General features: G+C 43.2%; 1 long non-coding RNA gene across 1 annotated transcript in view; it reads right to left on the reverse strand.

The window, feature by feature from the left end:
- Positions 1-4,175: 4,175 nt before the first annotated feature.
- Positions 4,176-15,643, reverse strand: part of LOC309540709 — a 28,289-nt gene continuing 16,821 nt past the window's right edge. Inside the window, exons 2-3 of the long non-coding RNA XR_014223408.1 lie at positions 6,526-6,606; positions 4,176-5,773 (exon numbers count right to left, since the gene is read on the reverse strand). This is a non-coding gene — a long non-coding RNA (uncharacterized lncRNA). The remainder of the gene's footprint in view (positions 5,774-6,525; positions 6,607-15,643) is intronic.

Here is a 15,643-nt window from a genome sequence, read left to right on the forward strand (position 1 = left end):
GAGGAAAGGGTGGATTGTAAATGTGAGAAATAACAGTGACCTGGAGTCTGCCAAGCTCTTATCTTTTCCATTTGCAGAGGAATCTGTAAGATAGTCAACACTTACCTAGCGAAATTCCACAAAGGTGATGCCTTACTTCAATGCTGGTAAAGGATGCGCAGACTAGTTCATAGGTCTTACTCACAGCTGATTTTATGCTCTTAGCCATTATAACAAAGGCTCTCAGCTGCTTGTTTATAGCCATGTAGCTGCTTTAATCTTTTGTGTTGAAGATTAGAAGATGCCTCCAGCTGTTCCACCTAGAACCAACTTCAAAACAACTCTATGTGAATTGTTGGTGCAATATAACAGTTCTGCTACTGTTTGTTGAGTAAACCTTTTCAGAGGCATCCACAATACATTTATTGACCACTACACATACTCTAGCAGTGAGGCTTTGGGAGATGCTGAAAAGAATTGTGTTGAAGGACACCAAGAAGAATAGCAGGACAAAAGCAGGCTTTCCTTGCAAACTTGTGTACTTAACAGGCAGCATGCAATGCCTTGGGTTGGCCATGCACCCAGCTGAGCTTTTAGCTATGCTGTACTTTGCCAATGAGGAAGCAAGATTTATTTCAGGCTCAGGAGAGCTTTTAAAGAGAAATCACTAGTCATTGTGTTTTGTTTTTCCCAGTTATGCATGTAGCAATCTCATTTGCTCCTGTAAACTTACATTTTGAAACAAAATAAAAAAATTCTTCCAGTAGCACTGTAGAGACCAACTAAGTTGAACACTTTGTTAACAGAGATTACTAGGTTATTAAATAAATTCAATCATAACTGGATTTGTAAGTGGTTGCAATGGAGAGTATGGCCAGATTTGCTCTTAATGGTAAATCATAAAGCATATAACATGACTTACCCTGCATGAGACGATCACATGGCCAGTGAGGACCGTGCTTAACCATGAAGAAGAAGAAGAGTTTGGATTTGATACCCCGCTTTATCACTACCCGAAGGAGTTTCAAAGCGGCTAACATTCTCCTTTCCCTTCCTCCCCCACAACAAACACTCTGTGAGGTGAGTGGGGCTGAGAAACTTCAGAGAAGTGTGACTAGCCCAAGGTCACCCAGCAGCTGCATGTGGAGGAGCGGAGATGCGAACCCAGTTCCCCAGATTACGAGACTACCACTCTTAACCACTACACCACACTGGCACTCGGTTCGGATAACACAGCAAGAATTTGACATAGTTCAGTACAATGTGGGAGCACAAAGGACTGGGGAGGATCAAAGTGACTACAAGCTACCCTCCAGGAGTCCATCCTTTGCACAGTCCTGGGAAGCCATATTTTTACTTGCTGTGCTATGCAAACCAGGCCACTGTGGAAACAAGGTTTGTTATTGGGCTTACCAATCATGGTTTGTTTGAGAGAAACAAACCATGATCCCTGATTCAGAAGTAACACTTAAGTTACATAATTATTATTGGCAGTTCAGAACACAGTAAAATACACCCATTACAAATCTGTGATTAAAACATCTCAAACTACATAGCTAAAAAGCAAATAACTTAGTGTAGCAGACAATGATATGAAAACAGCTGGGCTCCATGTTCCATTTATGTTGTAACTAAGCCAAGTATTGTGGTTTGTTGCTCCTGGTCAAGCTGGGAAGGAGCAAAGTGGATGCCACCTGCATATTCACAGAAAATAAATAACTATGGTTTACAATGATGTGCGAGCACAACTGTTGTCTTCCATGAATAAAACTCATTAAATACCATGTAATTCCACAGGAAAATGTATATTACATTTTATTTTATAAGCAACTGTTTAAAAATGCTCAATGTTACCTGGAATGTTAACATATAGCATTATTAATTTATTGCATAATCAAAAACATATTTCATTGTTATTACAATAAAACTTTTAGAAAGCAATTTAAGAAATAGTATGTCTCTGTAGTACAGTTTAGTTACATTCTTTATTAACAGAATTCATGTTGCATGATCAACCCCAGGAACTACATAAATGATTCACTAATCACTTCCACTGGATATACTGATTTGCAGAGATTTAGGCTGCAGTCCTAACCCCACTTACCCAGGAGTACACCCCTTTCTGAGTAGACAGAGTTAGGCTTGTGCAATTAGTATGAAGTTCTATGCACACTTACCTGGGAGCAAGTCCTGTAGAATTCAACAAAGCTTTCTTTTCAGTAGACACGTACAGTATAGGAGTGTGCGTAACACTCTTATCTTCCATCAAAATTGCAATATAAAACAGAGTGTCAATAGCATTTTAAGAGTTACCAAGAATGCCTGGTTTTAAAGTGATCTTGGACAAGTGGGCCAAACTATTTAAAATCTTGCTTCAGAGATTTATTGTGCAATCCTACACACATTTACTCAGAAGTAAGCCCCATTATGTTCAGTAGAATTTATTCCCGGGTATAGGATTGCACCTTCCAACAATTCAGTGTGAAACACAGAGTGGGATAGTGAGGGAGCGGGAGGTGGGGAGATAAGCCTAAGGAAAAAGTAAGTGCAGGAAAGTATTTAGGAACCTTGGTGAGAATCAAAAGAGCTGCGTTTTCATGAGCGCTGTTCATAGATGTGCAGTTTGAAACATTAAGGCCAGAAGTCACTATTCCAACAACATCTCCCTACTAGGATATTTTCTCCCTTCTTCCAAAAGCTTTAAATCAAATCACAGGCTAGAAAAATAAAACAAAACTCTCAGATAGAAGCAGATGATTCTGTTCTTTTTAAAAGTTTCAATCCTCCATGGTACAGATTCCTGGCAGCCAAACCCGGCCCTTCCTTCATTCGAACATCGTTTAGGATATATGTATGCTGAGGGACTCTCACCAACATGTAATGACTCGACAAGGGAGCCCTGCTCTCAAGTGGCAGATAATTAGGCTTCCCCCCTCCCCTCCACTCAGTGCCACTGTTCCGAGTCTCCATCTCTCAGCTGTACCCTTAAGAGCAGCTGATCTGCAGCCAAGCGCTGCACACTCCCCACAGCCAGCGACTTCCTCTGAAGCTGCAGCACATAATTATAACCAGCTGTTAAGGGTTGTCTGAGAGCAATCCAAACAGAATCTTCATGCCCAGAGACTGAAAGCCACCCCCCACCCGTCCCTCCTCCCCATTCCCGGCTTTGCTACAGTGGATAAGCTGCAGGAAGCCCTCTCCATATTTCAGTAAACAAGAGCAGTGACTCCCAGTGTTTGCTGTACCAACAGAGGTGTTAAGTGGACAAGGCGGTTCTGCCACCTCTCCGGAATCTGCCTTTGGTCTCCTGGCTTTGCCTGGCTTGCTTAAAACACAGGCAGCGCAAGCTCCTTCTGCGGCACTTGCTGCCAAGTCAGGGTGACTGTGCTGTAACCAACATAAGCACTCAGCCTCCTTGTTGTTGGCACTGTTTCTGCAAGCTTCCTGCTCAGTGGCATTATACTTTGGACTACCAGGCACTGGGGAATAAGCAGCAGGTGGAAGATATTATGACGATGCCCTTCCGGCTTGTTGGCTTGCCTGCCTGGCTCTTTATGGGCAGGCGCAGAAGACTGAGCGAGATGGACTAGGAGCCTGACTCGGCACGGAAATTCTTACAGCAGGCCTATGATAGAGTGGGTGCATTTCTCCATAGCAGAGGTGGAGAATTTTCAGAGCAAGGAGCAAAGCCCCTTCTCCCCCAAGCATGCCAGGATCATTATCTTGCACTGCAACACTTAACAAGATTAACTAGGGCAAGGAAATTGGAGAATTGATCCCTTGTGCTGGGGGTTCTGTTTTAGGGCCAGTGGGATGGTGTTTAACTTTTCCTGTTTGTGGTTTCGTTCCTCTGGCCCTAGTAATTGATCTACAGGATAGCAAATGCATGCACCCATAGATAATAGGAGCTAGTGCGACTATAGGGAACCCACAACCCTGGACTCCTAACTCCCATCAGCCCCAGCCTGCAATGCCAATGAACAGGGATGATGAGAGCGGCAGACAAACTGCATCTGCAGGGCCACCAGTTCCACCATTACTTGGCGCAAGCTGCACATTGCAGGTTTTGCAAGCGTTATGAGCAGCCACAATTGGTGCTAATTTGACAGTAGGACCCATTAACCTCACTATGGACAAAATTGCCTAACTTCTTCCCAGCCTCTAGAGGTGAGCAGAAGCAATAAATAAATAAATAAATAAATAAATAAATACCCCCTCCCATGCCACACCTGTAACGGCCATGACAATTGTTGACAAAAAATGCCCTGAGGTCATGAACCGTTTCTTGGCTGCAATGGACTTTGGGCAACTAGACATTATATGAAGTGTTGTGTTATTTTCCTCTGTGTTGTTTTCAGAGAAAAGTAACACAGCACTCCTTATGATAGTCTCAGCAGAAAACAGAATCACTGAGAGAAGACAATATTATCTGCCATATTTTAATTTTTCCTGCGGGGGTAGAAAATTCAATCACTGGCTCTGTAAGACAGGAGATCCGAAGCAGTATTAATGGAAGGTTTTCTGATGTGATGCTTACTAATGTCTTATTTAAAAGGAGATTCAGAGTCCTGTAGATATAGACTGGGATTTTGCTTGATGGTGTAAATTTTATACACTGTAAAATAGGTACCATGTTGAAGATACTGGGAGTCGAGGGATTATAAATGGATGGGGATGATGGGGACTGAACTAGGTCTGACAAAGTAAGTCCCCCCACCCTTTCCTTATTTTGGAAGCGTACCTGGTAGCAATAGTGCACTCTGTAAGCGACTCATAAGCCACTGTATTTATTCTGATGCAATATTACATTCATTGTAAAAAGGAGTAAGATTGAATACGTGTTCTGTCTAATGTGAGATGGAATCTTAATTCAGAGTTTCACATTTATTAATGGTTCTCTTCCACCCAGCTATGGCCTGTGACTTTTTCTGCTCATAGCAACGTTTCCTAACTTGATTCTTCTTTTAATGTCTCCCATCCCATGTGAACTAGACTGGAAGAGTATTTGCAATGTGTTGCTATAAATGAATCATCTAAGAACAGATGTTAGGTTGTAATCCCATCCCCACTTACCTGGAAGTAAGGCTCTCTGAATACAGTAGGTCTGACTTCTGAGTAGCATGGTTAGGATTGTGCTGTGACAGTTGCTGCACATGATTCCTCCGCTGTGTGTTAGGAACAGGAGCCATTAACCCATTGAGCTCAGTATTGCCTACACTGACTGGCAGTATGGTTCCTGAGAGTTTCAGACTGAGGACATGCCCAGCGCTAACTTGAGAAGCTGGAGATTGAATCTGAGGCTTTCTTCACGCTAAGCAGATGCTCTCCTGCTGAGCTGCAGCCCCATTCCCAGGTACTGGGCACTTAGCTCACACGTTTCTGATCTCTGTTTAGTGTTTCTGGTTGCAGTACAATACAGTGGTACCTCTGGTTAAGTACTTAATTCGTTCCAGAGGTCCGTTCTTAACCTGAAACTGTTCTTAACCTGAAGCACCACTTTAGCTAATGGGGCCTCCTGCTGCCGCCGCACCACCGGAGCATAATTTCTGTTCTCATCCTGAAGCAAAGTTCTTAACCCGAGGTAATATTTCTGGGTTGGCGGAGTCTGTAACCTGAAGCGTATGCAACCTGAGGTACCACTGTATGGACAATTTAAAAACATTTTGCAAAGCACCTTTGTGTCACTGCACTTGAGTTTGCTATTACTTTTGTCTGTCAGGCAGCTTGCACTGTGCTGTTGACCAGCTGAAGTTTGGCAGATGAAGCTGTGTTTCCGAGTTCTGTCATACACAACCTTTAAAAAAAAACAAAACGGAATGGAAACATAGTTGGCAACTCTAAGTATGTTGGCACATAGGAAAAGAGGAAGTTGACTTACATTAAGCCAGTCCTACTGGCCCATTCAAAGGATGTGGGTGGCGCTGTGGGTTAAACCACAGAGCCTAGGGCTTGCCTATCAGAAGGTCGGCAGTTCGAATCCCCGCGACAGGGTGAGCTCCCATTGCACGGTCGCTGTTCCTGCCAACCTAGCAGTTCAAAAGCACGTCAAAGTGCAAGTAGATAACTAGGTACCACTCTGGTGGGAAGGTAAACAGCGTTTCCGTGTGCTGCTCTGGTTCGCCAGAAGCGGCTTAGTCATGCTGGCCACATGACCCGGAAGCTGTACGCCGGCTCCCTCAGCCAATAAAGTGAGATGAGTGCCACAACCCCAGAGTCGGCCACAATTGGACCTAATGGTCAGGAGTCCCTTTACCTTTACTGGCCCATTCAGCTCTGTGTTCTCTACACTGACTGGCAGCAGCTCTCCTGACATCTCCTACCTGAAGATGCCAGGGGTTGAATTTCTGGCCTTCTGCATGCAAGGCAGAGTTCTCCACCACTGAGCTACAGCCCTTCCCCACATTTCTCCATATCCTATTCTCACAAAGTTACTTTGCTGAATACTCAGTCTATTCTGAAAAGGCAGGGAATAGATGGATTTAGAGTGGAGACAGACAGCGCTTAATTTCAAAGATGTCAGGTTCAAGTAGGGCTGCATTACATTACTGGGATTTCAAAGGTGGAATTGACGTTCAGGAGGGATTTCCGAAAGGCGGCACTTTCTTCTGGATCTTAGGCAAGTAGTTTCTGGAAGAAGAAGAAGAAGAAAAAGCTCAACAAGTGATGGAGATGTCTGTAGTCACTGTCTGCTCCTGCATGAAGGCACTCTGTACACATTTAAAAACATCCTTAGGAAGACAGGAAGCTACATTATCAGGGTTGTCTAACACTGATTGGCAGTGGCTCTCCAATGTACCAGACTGAGTTCTCTCCCAGCCCTGCTGGGGATTGATCCCAGGATCTTTGGCATGCAAAGCAGATGCTCTCTACCACTGAGCTATGGGCCATGAACCATGAACCTGGGCATTAAAAATCAAATCCAAGTCTAGTCCTAGGCATGAATTATGTCCTCTATCTCAAAAGTGAAGGACTGAGGAGGTCCCCTGGAATTTCTGCCTTTCTTTGTTCTTACAAGCATGCACCCGTATTTGTTTACACCCTTTTGGCACCATCCTGACTGCTGTAGGTTTTAGGATCCTGAAGCTGTGCCCTAAAAGAGGCAGAGGGGCCCCCATTCTCCACCTTGAGTTGGGGCTGTCAGCAGCAGGAAACACACTGTGCAGGAAAAAGTCTCAACCTGCTGCTGGTTCTTTGTGTTGAACGCTGGCTCAGCGCCATTCCTCTTCCTTCTTCCCATGCTGCTCTTTTCCCCAGTCCCTGTCAGGCGTCCAGCTGCTGACAAGCAAAGGGGGAGTCAAGGGAGCTGGGCTGCTCCGTTGTTTTGAATGCTTTAGGAGTGTCCCTACAGATTTGCTGCTACCTGCTGCAGCTGCTCCATCTACTGGCCAAACACAATTACTGCAAGGCTACAGGAGCTAGTCATGTTGGGTGAATTTTAAGTGGATCGTGGTCTCCAGGGGACAAAAGACCCCCGCTTTCCCCCTAGGCATCTGAAAGGTGTACAAAAGCTCACTTCGGAATTCCGAGTAAAAGCAAAACCTCTTACTTGCAAAGTATGCAAACTCGCCTCAATTTTCTTTTCCAGAATTCTGCTTCTTAAAACATTCCTGATTCCACACCCCACCCCAATGAATTAAATATAATTTCTACTCACACTGTGTTCATCTTTAAAACACAGAGATATATCTTTCATCATTACAGTGTCATCCCTTTCTGATGTGGAAAATAATATGGAATGCAATGTGATGACATACAAGTGGGGAGGCTGGTTTTACTCACTGGGCTTACATCTTGTCCACACCAGAGTTTACTGCGTTTTCGCCCTCAGTTACCCTCAGACAACACCATAGGAGCCAACTCCTAGGGGGCCAAGGGGTCTTTTGCTCCCCCAAGAAAATATTTGAGGGGACCGACCCCCCAAAGTTGATGGGCATTGCCATTCAAATGGTGTGTGTACTGTGTCATGTGACTATTTGGGCGGGGCTTTCCTAGGCTCCCCCAATATTTTACTCAGGTTGGCACCCCTGGACAACACCAAGCTTGATGCTTATCTCCTGTAAAATTCAGGCCTGAATAATCTGATAAATTGTGGACAATCAGTCTCCAAATTGCTCCAGTTGTCTCAGTGTTGTGGGGTGGGTGAATAACTTGTCACTTTCTGCAACTCTCCATTCCATGCCCACTACTTCCTCAATGCTTTTCATTTGTTTTCTGGCTATGCTCGTCGCTAATTGTGGTATGCTCCTGAGCAGAGGAACTATGCTTATATACATTTTTTTCCTTTTGATTCTTCAGAGTTGCACAAAAATCAGAAAACTGCACAAGCTAACCAGATTTAAATTTTATATACTAGATCAAACAGCCTCTAGAAGTTGGCTAGGGTCTTTCTGAAACCTCCTTAAGTAGTGGGAGGTTAAAGCTATAAGCATGAGTGTTAAAATAATCTGAGATCACAATTTTTATGAAATAATAAGTTTGCAAAGATAAAAGGAAGCGTATAAGACATGTAAATGTCACAGAGAAAGAAATGCAATGCCCCCAAATTACAGAAACCTAAATTACTCCCTTTGGAGAAAAAGCAAACCCAAACAGGATAAACGTGATCAAACCCTAGCCTAGACAATCCCTTAATTTGCCAAGGTTCCTGTTCAACTTAAAAGTGCTTCCATGGCAGTTATGGCTGCAGGAAGTTTCCATATCTCCCAGCTGGTCTTTCCCAAACTGGGATCCTACATTGCTTTGCATTGTTAATTTCTTCTTGCTGCTAAGGGAAACTGAAGTTACATAATTGTAATGGTCTAAATTTGTAAGGTCCTGGAGCTCTTGAACTAAAGCAGTTTCAGATAGTAAACTCAGAGTACAAGTGGCATTTGACTGATGAAGACGAGCAGAACCTGCTGGATCAAGCCACTGGCTCGTCTAGTCCAGCATCCTGTTCTCAGGATCTGGCCAACCAGATGCCTGTGAGAAACTGGATTCAAGCAGGATCGTTTTATATTGATTGTAATGTTATTATGCCACAACTCAGCAGCTACTTTGAAGGTGTGTTCAAAAAGAACATACCATTTTAATGAATAAATACATAAGGGAAATGCAACCAGAATCATGGGGCTGTACCCCATTAAGTCATAGAGCAGATCTACAGAAACTTATGGACAAGTTAGCAATGACCAACTTATGCCCATAGATCTCAATGAGTCTAGTCAGAGAGTGACTTAATGTGATACACGCCAAAGAGCTTAGATCAAGGGTAGCCAATGTGTATGGCATAGCTCAGTTGGCACAGCGTGAGATTCTTAATCTCAGGGTTGTGGGTTCAATTCTCATATTGGGCAAAAAAATTCCTGCACTGCAAGGGGTTGGACTAGATGACCCTCGTGGTCCCTTCCGACTCTACAGTTGGGAACTGGAGCTCAACAATGCCTAGATGGCACCACATTGGTGATCCCTGGCTTAGAATTTTTATGTTTATGCCGTTGTAGTTCAGAAAATACAAGGATGTGAATTATATTGACTCCAAACAATTGAGTGAATTATTTACACTAACAAGAAATAAGTTTGTTTCTCACTGAAGTACCAAACTTGTGTCTGGACAGTACCATAGCAGGAGGCGGCTCACATTACTTCCTTCATACAAAAATACAACAGTTGTCTGCTGTTGCTTCCTTTTTTTTTACACCGCTTAGATATTTTAAATATATTAAGCAGTATAGAAATTAAATAATCAATCAATCAATAAAAAGAAATTAGTATGTCAGGGAAAGGCTGGCCTAGAATCTAGCTTTCTATATGGAGAGATTTGTTTGTTTGTATGTTTGGAGTATTAAATGATACAAGCCGCTTCTTGCAATCTACAGTGGCACAGCCCAGACACAAGTTTACCATCCCAGCGAAAATGAAGCCATAGCAATTTCAAATTGAGGTGAATAATGAAGCACTATCGCTGTATTTCTGACCAAAGTGTGGTCTGAATCTTGACCTCTTGGTGATATTAAATTTATTTTTTCACAAAGCCCACAAGAAGCATCCTATACTGGTTCTCTTTAATAACCAAAGATTAATTAAATCATAAAGCTGAATTTCTTAAGCAGAAAATGATGAGATATGTTGGAATGGAAGAGATTTATGAGCATGCTTTGAAAAGTAGGTTATCTGACTCACTTTTTTGACCTTTCACATTGAACAAGAAGTTGTTGTGGCCAGTCCATCGCTACAAATCAAATTCAAAAATTCAAACAAATAAAATTCAAAAATTGTCCAGTAGCACCTTACAGACCAGCTAAGTTTGTTCTGGGTATAAGCTTTCGTGTGCATGCACACTCCTGCAGATACACAATAGCTGGTCTCTAAGGTGCTACTGGACCTTAGAGACGCAGGTGGCGCTGTGGGCTAAAGCCTCAGCGCCTAGGGCTTGCCGATCGAGAGGTCGGCGGTTCGATCCCCGCGGCGGGGTGCGCTCCCGCTGCTCGGTCCCAGCGCCTGCCCACCTAGCAGTTCGAAAGCACCCCCGGGGGCAAGTAGATAAATAGGTACCGCTTACCAGCGGGAAGGTAAACGGCGTTCCGTGTGCGGCTCTGGCTCGCCAGAGCAGCGTTGTCATGCTGGCCACGTGACCCGGAAGTGTCTTCGGACAGCGCTGGCCCCCGGCCAATAGATGTGAGATGGGCGCACAAACCCCAGAGTCTGTCAAGACTGGCCCGTTCGGGCAGGGGTACCTTTACCTTTACCTTTAAGGTGCTACTGGGCAATTTTTTAATTTTTTTAAATTTATTTTGACTGCATCAGACCAACATGGCTACCTACCTGAATCTACAAATAAAATTACCGTATTATTTACTACATGTTAAATCATTAATGGTGAGTTATCAGTTGTCAAAGATGATGAGGGTGGGAAGTCTTCATTCTGGCTTGAGAACTTGCATGCAGCTCCGCCAAATTAGCAGGCATTAGGAAATTGGGGACTTACTTGCTCATCTACTCTGAAGTGCTCCCCAACTGCATTCTAATTACTCTCAATTTTTCTGCTACAAAAGCACATGCTATTGTCCACACTACTGTCATGTAAGCACAATAACTTGGTGGATCCCTTTAGTCAAACCCGGGGAGGGGCCTTAAGGGCAGGGAGAGTCTGGTGTGTGTGAAATGAATGCAGAAGGGTCTGAACTTTAAGAATTGTGACCTTTCATGGCTTTGTTTTGTTTGTTTACTTGCTGCATTTATATACCGCCTTTCTGCCAAGGCACCCAAGGCAGTCTGCAGTTTTAAAATACTAAAACAAACAAATGAGATACTGCTTAATATAGAGTGATGGAGCCCTCTGAGGCAGCTAACAGCACAAACTCTGTGGCCTGAACTTTCTCACTTCTGGTCATACAGAGCCCTACAGAAGGTGGGGGCGGCACCTCAACCAGAACCAATCAGAACCACTGATGGTTCTGTCAGGAGCCAATGATGTCTGTGTTCCATGACCTGACCAATATTCGTATGTAGGGGTTGCCCAGGTTGGCCCCCACCAATGGCATAGGCCTGGGTGTGTGTGCAAAAACTACACCTCTTCGTTCTGGTTTGAAGTGGCTAGGAGACTGCCCGCCCATCCACATGCTCCCTGGGCCACTCCTCTGCTGCTTTGGGGGGGGGGGACGCACTAATATATCTCATTGTCAAGAGAGCAAGTGATTGGGGGGCACTGATACAGCTCCTTGCCTAGTGCACAAGGTAGCCTAAGGTAATGCCTCTGTCAATACGTTCAAAGTCGTTTAATTGCACTAAATATTAACCATACCCAATTACATTTTGATAAACATAAAAAGGATAGTTTAGTGCTTGCCAGTTGTTCTGGTGTCTCTGAGATGCTTCCTAGTTGACTACTGGGCAGAATCCTGTTTGCATCTTTTTGCTTTTATCAGCACAAGTTTTTAAAAAGAAGAAAAACTTACTTAAAAATAAAAAATAAACATGAAACCTGAGACTTCAGGGTGGATAGCTGGAATACCCCTGATAAGCAGGCGGGGGTGGGATGGGGTCAGGGATACAGCACTGCCTTTAGTGCAGAGAAAAAATGCTGGTGCTGTTCACTACTTTTCCTGCCATCTTCCTTCTGCCCTGTCAGCTCAAGTCTGTATTGGGTATGACAGTTGAGCCACCTTTGTATTCCCTGCCCTCTTAGCACTGTGGTCAAAAGGATGCTGCTGCAAAATCTGTTCCATATGGTCCCTGGAGAAGGCTTGAGTAGGTAAAATCTGAAGCTCACAACTATCATTAAGAGCATGGGCAATAGATTGATCTCTGGAATAAAGTTCTGAAATATATGATCATAAGGTTGACTTAATTGTGGTTCCACTATGCTGATGGTCTGATACAGAATTCAGACCTATACAAAAGGGCACTTCTCAACAACACCAAATTCAATGGAAAATATTTAAGGATATGCTTAATTCTCCCACTGAAATCATTTAGACCTAAAAATACTGTTACTTTGCCTGCATTGCAACCTATGTTAAGATGCTTTGGTGAGGGAGTTGAGGAGAATTGGCGGTGACAGTGATGGAACATCTGAAAATGCGCATTATAACCCCAGGCCCAAGGGCCAATTGCCTCCAGGTCTCTTTATCTGACTCTTGAGACCCTCCATAGGCCATGCACCCTTCTGAGCCCTTCCTCATCCAGTCTTTCTGCCTGGCTGGAATGTGTCCTTGATCATGCTTCTCACTTCCTTGGAAGGAGAATAGAGAGCATTGTAGGAGAATGTGTAAAAGTAACCCACTGCACAGAGGTAAAATTTATATTCATTGTTTCATCCACTTTGTCTCTGGCCCCACTCACCACTGGCATGTGGCCCCTGGAAGGTTATGCAAAACGAACAGCAGCCTTTCAGCTGAAAAAGGCTCCCCACATTCCCTTCCTAAATGATGAGGCTCTAGAAACATATCCGAACATTACTGGGATGATTAATGTGATCTCACACAAGTGGATCTTGGTGGCCTCTAAGATGCTTACTCCTAAACTGAATCCCCCCCCCTTTCAGCCCCCAAGCTACATGCTGTAGAGCAGTCTTTGCCAAACACATGCCTGCCAGATGTTTGAGACTACAACTCCCATCAGCATGAGTGTGCCGACTGGGGCTGATGGGAGTTGTAATCCAAAACATTTGGAGGCATCAGATTGGTAAAGACTGGCCTAGAGTAAAAAACAAAACAAAACCTTGATGATACCAGGTTGACGAAGGCTGACCTTCATATGCCACTGGGTGTTTAGTTCGGATGCCCTACAGAAGCATGTAAATAGAATAGACTACCAGATTTTACAGTGGCCATCTTTGCTATTCATGGAACCTATGAAACTAGAACTCCTGTTTATCCAAACCTTTGACTGTGTCACTGCTTCAGCTGTTCCTGGATAATCTGAAGAAGGGGGAAATGTTCTGTACTTGGTGTTCCCATTGTTTCCAGGAACCCCATTCACTCATTTTGCGGTTTGTCTGATTTTAGCTCTTTTCTTTAATTAAGACATCTTTCTGTGGCTTTAGAGATATCACTGCATGCTTTGTTCCTAGTTAAAGGATTACATTATTAAATCATTCTGCTCTCTACTCTTCAAAATTACAAAAACAAATGAAGTTATATCATTTGAATTATAAAATGATAATTTCTTCAGTTCAATCCCAATCAGAAGTACAACAGTTTAGACTTATAATAATCATGTTCAAACATATTCAGATTATAATTACTTTTCTTCTGGTAATGATAGCTCATCTGATTGGATGATTGCCTATTTGACTTTGATAAGTCTCAGAGGTCAAAGCAGAGATAATTGCAGACATCTGTTTTCTATGGAAAAATAAAACCTTGGAAAATAATGTTTAAAGTGACATCTGCAAATAGGTTAGAGGGAAGAAAACATGTTGCACATTTTAAAAGAAGCACAAAACAGTAGGAGTTCTTAGAACTGTGTTGAACAACAGCTGGAGGAGAGCCACTTTGCTACAGTGACTTAAATACTAGTCAGGAACTGATAAGGCCTGGGTTCAAATGCCTTCTCATTCATGAAGTTCACTGGGTGACTTTGAACTAATAACTATTTCTAAATCTAGCCTGTGTCACGGGGCTGTTAATACTGGAGGCTGTTAATACATGCCTCAAAGCTCACTGAGGGAAGAGTGGGGTACAAATGTGACTTCTCCTATAGAAACTTTAGAGCTCAGATTTGGTTAAAGCAGTATATTTTGTGACAGTGCAGCATGTGAAGTTCAAGCCTGCTATCTACTCTTCAGAATGACAAAGTACAGGGCAGAATCAAAATTGTTCTTAAAATAAGTATACTGAAGTATGATAGGCACATGTTCTGCTTAGTTATTTTACTGACGGCAACAATGGGCAAACTTGGTGCCCTCTAGATGTTGTTGGATTACACCTCCCATCATCCTTGACCATTGGCCACTCTGGCTGGGGCTGATGGGAGTCAGAGGCCAACACCATCTGGAGGGCCACATTTTCCCCCCCCCCAAGCATTTTCAGTGTTTTTCAGCCTTTGGCTCGATTTGCTCCTTCCAAACTTCAGTTGTGAACTAAGGGACTGCCTGTAGGAAAGTTTGTTTGTTTTTTGCTTCCCAACTTCCTTTCTAAAAATCAAGCTTTGGGTGCCCTCTGGGTGTCAACTTCATAGGACAATAGCCTCCCTCTCCTTGTCCAATGTATTAAGCTGGCCATATCTACTGAAGTGCTGTTAGGTGTTGTGTAAGTGGCTTTGCAAATACAGTGGTACCTCTGGTTATGTACAAACTTAATTCGTTCTGGAGGTCTGTTCTTAACCTGAAACTGTTCTTAACCTGAAACACTACTTTAGCTAATGGGGCCTCCCGCTGCTGCTGTGCCACCGCCACACAATTTCTGTTCTCATCCTGAGGTAAAGTTCTTAACCTGAGGTTAGCAGAGTCTGTAACCTGAAGTGTTTGTAACCTGAGGTGTTTGTAACCCGAGGTACCACTGTATGGCTTCAGGTATCTCTTTGAAATGTGGTGGTCCAGACACTTATCAGAGCTCTCCTCTTCCCTTTGCAACTGTCTTATAGTAGGCAGGAATGTTAAGCTCTGCCTATCATGGCTGGGTAATTCTCATCACCTCCATTGCCAGTCTTATTAATAAAACATTGAATGATGATTACCTTGGGATTTGCCAAAACTAAAAAGACATTGAGATAAAGTTTGATTTTTTTTTAGAGTGACAGATGATAATGAAATCGTAACAGAGAGTTCCATTAACCTCACTGCTGCCGTGTCATATGATTTTGCCTCTCCCCCCCCCCCCCGCAAAACACGTTATTTCTGAGTGATTTGGTATACATAAACGTAGTGAATGAGACACAGCATAACAATGTTCTCTAAATGACAAATGCACTTATAAGAATGAAGGTGAAGAAAACTAATTAATAGAGCACCTTTTTTTTTGGTCAAATCACACATTAATATTGATGTGATGAAGAACAAAACGAAGTACAGTAGTCAAATGGTTTAGGCTTTTTACCATATCCAAGGTCGTTTTTAGTTTCCATTATAGATCTGTTATATTTGTGCAATTCCTCCTCCTCCTCCAAAAAAAAAAAAAAAAAGGGTAGAGAGTGGTCCCACAGTTCTGTCCATTGCGTATTTGGGACTCTGCATGGAATGTCT

Source organism: Podarcis vaucheri, assembly GCF_965113315.1.
Source record: "Podarcis vaucheri genome assembly, chromosome: 9".
Taxonomy (NCBI): Eukaryota; Metazoa; Chordata; class Lepidosauria; order Squamata; family Lacertidae; genus Podarcis; species Podarcis vaucheri.